Source organism: Vombatus ursinus, unplaced genomic scaffold (genome assembly GCF_900497805.2).
Source record: "Vombatus ursinus unplaced genomic scaffold, bare-nosed wombat genome assembly UNPS02014791.1, whole genome shotgun sequence".
Classification (NCBI taxonomy): Eukaryota; Metazoa; Chordata; class Mammalia; order Diprotodontia; family Vombatidae; genus Vombatus; species Vombatus ursinus.
This window is the reverse complement of record NW_020954569.1, coordinates 73,435,551-73,441,933: the sequence shown is the minus strand read 5'-3', so window position 1 is coordinate 73,441,933 and position 6,383 is coordinate 73,435,551.

Here is a 6,383-nt window from a genome sequence, read left to right as displayed (position 1 = left end):
TTTAAATGTTTATCTACTCTAATGCCTATGTATGTGTGTGTGTATGTTAAATGCTTACCAAATTTCAATTTGTGGACTCACTCATTCAACAAGCATTTTCATGGATGAGGTGGCATGTGGGAAGACGGACAACCTGGGATCAAGCCCTACCTCTGACATGTACTGGCTGTGTGATCCTGGCCAACTAACTCACTTAATCTCCCAGTGCCTCAATTAGCTCTAAAAGACTTCAAGTTGTAGAACAGGTGGCAATTTCTTAGAATAGTTTCCTCACCAAGCGTTCCCTACATTGATAAAATCATAAGTCTGGATCAAAAAATGTGCTAGGTTCTGGGGGTAAAAAGATAAAAACAATTATAACAATAAAAAAATTAGTGCCTTCCTTTAAGGAACTTATTCTGCTGGTGATGTCGAGGAAGATATGTACGGAAATAAATAAATACACAGAATTGGAATTTTTAATTAGTCCAGGATTCAGCAGTGGGCCTAATTAGTGTCATTTACACACAATTTCTGAATATAGCAATTAATTTTATGGTCTTTCATAATTTAAATTCTGATAACCTTGAAGTTATCAGAATTTCTTTTCTGTGGCATTAGAAATCAACCTTATAGTCTATTTCAAACAAATCAATACTTAGAAATATTACCAGGGGCTAGAGCCAAGAGAAAGGAATGAAGTGAGAATTTTTTCCAAGCTCTCCCAATACATCCCTCTCAACAACTTTAAAAACTATATCTGACCACATCCTCAATGGGAAAAAACAACAAAAAGGCACAGTGAGTCGTTTTTCCAGCCCAAGGCAACTTAGGAAGACAGAAAGAGAGGTCTATAGACACTGAGGTGGGAGCTAATTGGGAGCATGGTGTGGCAGAAGTGGGACAGGCTGTGTGCCTTCAAAGTGGGCTCCAGGAATACCTACCACCCAATGCCCAGGGGCAGTAAGGGGACCAAACACTTGACCAGAAAGATATTCCACTGGACCCCGTGACAGTACTGAGTACAGGATTGGGCTCCCTTGCTCATTACTCAGTTCCAAGGCAGAGAAGAGCAGCTGCAGGTTTGAGGAATCAGGGGCTCTACGAGAACCAGAGCAAGAACTCTGAGTAAAGTAAGAGGTCAGACAAGGAGAGTAGTCACTAGACCACTCACTGTGTCTCATCATCTTAAAAGTGCTGAAGACTTACAGGCCTCTAGGCCTAGTTGTGAAAGCAGCAGGACATAAAAGTTAACAGATAAGGCTACACATCCCTCCCCCCCAACCCCAAAGGTGAGCAGAGCCTAACTCTAACATAAAGTCCAAAGTCAAGAAATAGGCTGGAAAAAAATGAGCAAACAACAACAAAAGAACCTTACCATAAAAATCTACCATGGTGACAGGGAAGCTCAACACAAATTCAGATGACAATTATTTGAAAACATCTAAAAGCAAAGCCTCAAAGGGAAAAGTGCAGATTGGACTCAAATCCGACAAGGATTCCTAAAATAGCTAAAGGAAAAGATTTTTTTTAAAAAAAAAGAGGAAAAATTATTTTTAAAAAATCAAATAAGCAGTAGAGGAAAAATTGGGAGAAGAAATGACAACTTGGTAAAAGAGGCACTACAAAAGGAAATGGCAAACCACTCCAATATCTTTGCTAAGAAAATCCCCAAAAGAGTCACGAAGAGTTGGACACAACTGAAAATGACTAACCAACAACAACAAAAACACAAAAAATACTGAATAACTTCTTAAAAATCAGAATTGGTAAGGATTCCATGAGACATCAAAACAGATTGAAACAAGTTCAAAGACTGAAAAAATAGAAATGTGAAATATAGGGGAAAAAAGCTGACCTGGAAAATAAATTGAGGAGAGATATTTTAAGAATTATTGGACTACCTGAAAGCCATGATCAAAAAAAAGAGCCTAGACATCATATTTCAAGAAATTTTAAAGGAAAATTGCCCAGATATCTTAGAATCAGAGGGCAAAATAGGAATTGAAAGAATCCCTGATCATTTCCTGAAATCCCAAAATGAAAACTCCCAGGAATATTACGGACAAATTCTAGAGGTCCCAGGTCAAGAAGAAAATACTACAAGCATCAGAAAAAAAGAATATAAGTATTAATACATCTGGTAAATCATCAACTATAATTAACCCTTAGAAAAACACCAAAGATACATTGCCTTGTACCACCATTGTTCAGACCAGAGAATCTCAACCTGTTCTAGAAGCAAACTCTTTTCTAAAGTATGTTTGCTTCAATAGTAACATCCAGGCCAAAGAATTGGTATTTTACATCTGAAAGATTTGGTTGATGTGACTAGGTGCATTTTTGCTTCTTCTGTCTCAACCACAACAGTGTTAATAATTAATTTTATCAATCACAAGCTATATTTAATGTCTCATTGTCACTTCAGAAAGTAGTAATTTTGTCATTCTATGAATAGTTTTGTATTTAAGTTAGGGTCCTTATGAAAGTTTTCAAGAACTCCTCTTGTGCATTTTATTACCTGATTTATTTTTCATTCAGCTCAGTTCAGTGAATAGGTAAGGTTTGTAAAGGGGAGGTAAGTGTCCTATAGAAGCAGGTAAATGCCCTATGTAGAGAAACAGGTTCAGCTGTCCCTTGACATCACCTTCCTTTCTGAAATTCTTTTCATCAAAGACCCTTTCCAATTACATCTGCAAAATCATTTTTCCCAAAGTACCAATCTACCAAAGTTACCTCTACCCTACATAAACTGCAGCAGCTCCCTATTGCTTCTAGGATATAATCTAAACTCCCCCATTTGTTGTTTAAAGCCACTCACAACCTGACCCTAACTTACCTTTCCAGGCTTATTATATGTTATATGACATTCTATTTTCACTTGTACTCAAAGTTCTCCAGGCCTGGAATGTACTCCTTCAAATTGGTCCTTTAGAAACACCTATTTTCTTAAAAAAGTCAGCTTGATGAAAGGAAAAGAGCAGTAGCTCTGGGGACAAGAGGTCCTAGTTTCAAATTCTGCCTTGAATACTTCCCATGCGGATACTGACCTTAAGCAAAGCACAAACTTCTTGGACAAGACAAGAAGAATTCATCAAGCACTTATTAAGCCAGGCACCATGCTAAGCATTGTGTGATATAAGCACATGCAAAAAAGACAGTCCTTGCCCTCAAGTAGTTTATGTTCTAATAGGGACAACACACAAAAGGGGGCTGCAAAGCTGGGGGAGAGGGAAGGGAAGGTACCTGATATCATTGTATGGAGGGTGAGGGGAGGGGACATTATAAAAAGTGTGGTGACACACTAACAAAATATGTACTATCAAAACTTATTTCAGGCCTCTTTTTAATGAATGATCACTATAGCTAGAAACAGGAAAAACAGAAGGTTGTGCTCCATATATCTTTTAAAACAACAATTAGAAGCCCCTCAAATTGAGCAGGAAAAGGAAGGAGATATATAGGATGTTACAAAAGTCTTGTAGCAATTTTAAGCCAACAACAACCACAACAACAAAACGTAAAACTGCACTAAGATTTTACATTTCACAACTTTGGCAAGGGAGAGAATTCTTACCTATATACAGAGATGATAAAAAAGATAACGTGGACAGTTTTGATTACATAAAATCAAAAAGCTTGTGCTGAAGCAAAAAAAAAATACAGTTAGAACTAAGGAAACAATTGGGGAGGGGGGAAGTTCATAGCAAATTTACCTGATGAATGTCAATGTCCAAGATATGTAAGGAATTAACCTAGTAAGTCTTCAAGTCAATACATTTTGTAGATATTAAGCTCTTATATCTTTTACTTTACCTGATTATTCAGGATTTTTACCTTGATGTCCCCAGAATTTATATTCTCTATTTTTCAATAATTTTTATACCATTTTAAGAGCTTCTAACATAAATCTTAAAAATTTAGTATAGGGGCAGCTAGAAGTCAGGAGGACCTGAGTTCAAATCCTGCCTCAGACAAAACACTTGACACTTACTAGCTGCGTGACCCTGGGCAAGTCACTTAACCTCAATTGCCTAACAACAACAAAAAAAAAGAATTTAGTCTAACAAACCAGCCATCAGAGTAATTTTATATCTTTTATATAAGTAGAAACTACTTACTGACATTACAGTATTTTAAAAAGATAATTCTGTGAGACTAATTCCAGAAGGAATTTTTATTATAAATGTAGTAACTGCTTACAGAAACAATGAAATAGGCATACAAAACAAGGAATAAAATCTTACATAGACTTTTAGCACTTAAGGTAGAATTAAATAAATTCCATCCATCAATAAGCATTTACTAAGCATCTAGTATGTAGAGGGGTATAAACACAAACAATGAAGTAATCTATACTTTCAAGGTACATCAGACAAAAAAGAAACAACAAAATGCTTTCGCTCAGCATCCCTTCATAGACAGCTGGTGGTGCAGTAGACAGAACTGGGCCTGCAGTCAGGAAGGTCTGAATTCAAAGCTAGACTTATCTATTTATTATCTGTGTAACCCTGGGCAAGTAATTTAATCTGTATCCTCAATTGTAAAATGGGAATAATAGCACCTACTTTCCAGTTGTAGTCAATATATGCACAGTTCTGATTTTTCTGATCTCCTTACATCATTTTGTATAGATATTTCTGTATTTCCTGGTACGCTTCACATTGCATCACTTTGTACAGATATTTCTATATTTCCTGGTATGCTTCATTTTTATGGTTTTTTATAATACTATAATAAACCATTATATTAACATCATAATTTATGCAGCCATCTCCACTTTTTGGGTATGCATTTTTTTCTAAATTTTTGTGACTATAGAGCTGTGAATATTTTGTACAGTGTTTTTTTTTCTTTTTATGATGCTTTTGGGATAGAACTGGAATAGCTGGGTCCAAATGTGTTATTAGTTTTAGGACTTAATGAAGTTTGTTTTCCAAAATGCATGTTTGTACCAGGCTAATGATCAATGTATTAGCATGCCTACTTTCCCCACAGTCCCATCAACACTAGATTTGCTAATTTTTTGCTATTTTTTCTATTCAAATGAGTAGAAATTGATATCTTAAGCTTTTCTTGACTACAGTTTCACTATTAATGATTTGCATATCTTTTCATGTTTGTATTTCCTCATTCACAAATAGACTACCCTTCCCTTTGGCCATTTTCCCAACAGGCAGAGTGAATTGTCAGTTTTATAGATGTGTATAATTTCCTTACAGATTCTAAATGTAATACCTATATCTAATATCTTTACTGCAACTATTGTTCCTAACCTATTTCTTTTCATTTCAGAGATTACTTTTCTATGCTGTGTAAAATTCTTTTATCTTTGCATAATAAAAGCCATTAAATTTGTCTCCAATTTCTATTTGTTTGATAAAAATGTTGTTCCTCTCTATAGCTGAGATGTTATTCCTTTTTTTCTCAGATTTTTTTACACTGAGATCACTGAATTAATTAATGGTTTTTTTTTTGTGGTGTATGTTGTGAGGTATGGTTCCAAAACTATTTTTCTGTTATATGACTACCCAGTTTTCTTAGTTTTATTGATTTAATTTAACCAATTCCAAGTGTTTTTAAAAAATGGATTTATAAAAAAAAAACTAAAACCTTTTATTCAGATTGACTTCTATCTCTAGGTTCTCTACTCTGTTTCATCAGTCTATTTTCTCTATTCTTTTTTCAGTACCAGACAGTTTTAATAAATACTGCTTTGCTAGTGTTAGGACTTACTTTGGTGTCTTTTTTTTTAGTGTTATTTAGTCTTGTTTTTTATGTAAATTTTGTCATAACTCTAATTCTTTGAAACAGCCTATTATTTTGTTTTGTATGGTGGTGAGTCATTGTTATCTTAGGAAGTATTTATAAGGAATTATTTGAATAAGGAATACAGTATAATAATGGGTTCAAAAGTTACTGTCTCTTTGGAAGAAAATCTTTGGAAAAAAATGCTGTTTTGATAAGTTATGAAGATATTGTCTATATGTCAATACTACTACAAATGTTATTAAAGCTATCAAGCCTTTCAAAAAGTTGTATTAGTGACATTTTGAAACTTTTCCACTAAAATAAAATTGCAAAAATGTTTCCTGATGTTGGTGCTTGAGTAGTCAGGGGCTCTGATCAGCTCAGAGAAATACCTCTATAGTACAACAAGCTGATTTGTGGAGAATTTAGATCCTGAAATAAGGCAACATGCCTAAAAATATCTTTAATGCATTAGTAATTCATTTATTATTATATAACTTGTTTGGCTTAGCGAGGTAGATGATCCAAATACCCATAGACAGAAAGCAACCTACAGATATGCTAAATTCTTGTGAAGCACAAGAGTACAACTGTTATGGAACTAGTAATCTTCTTCTGAACTCTACATTTCCCAATCTCTCAATTTGTTCTTG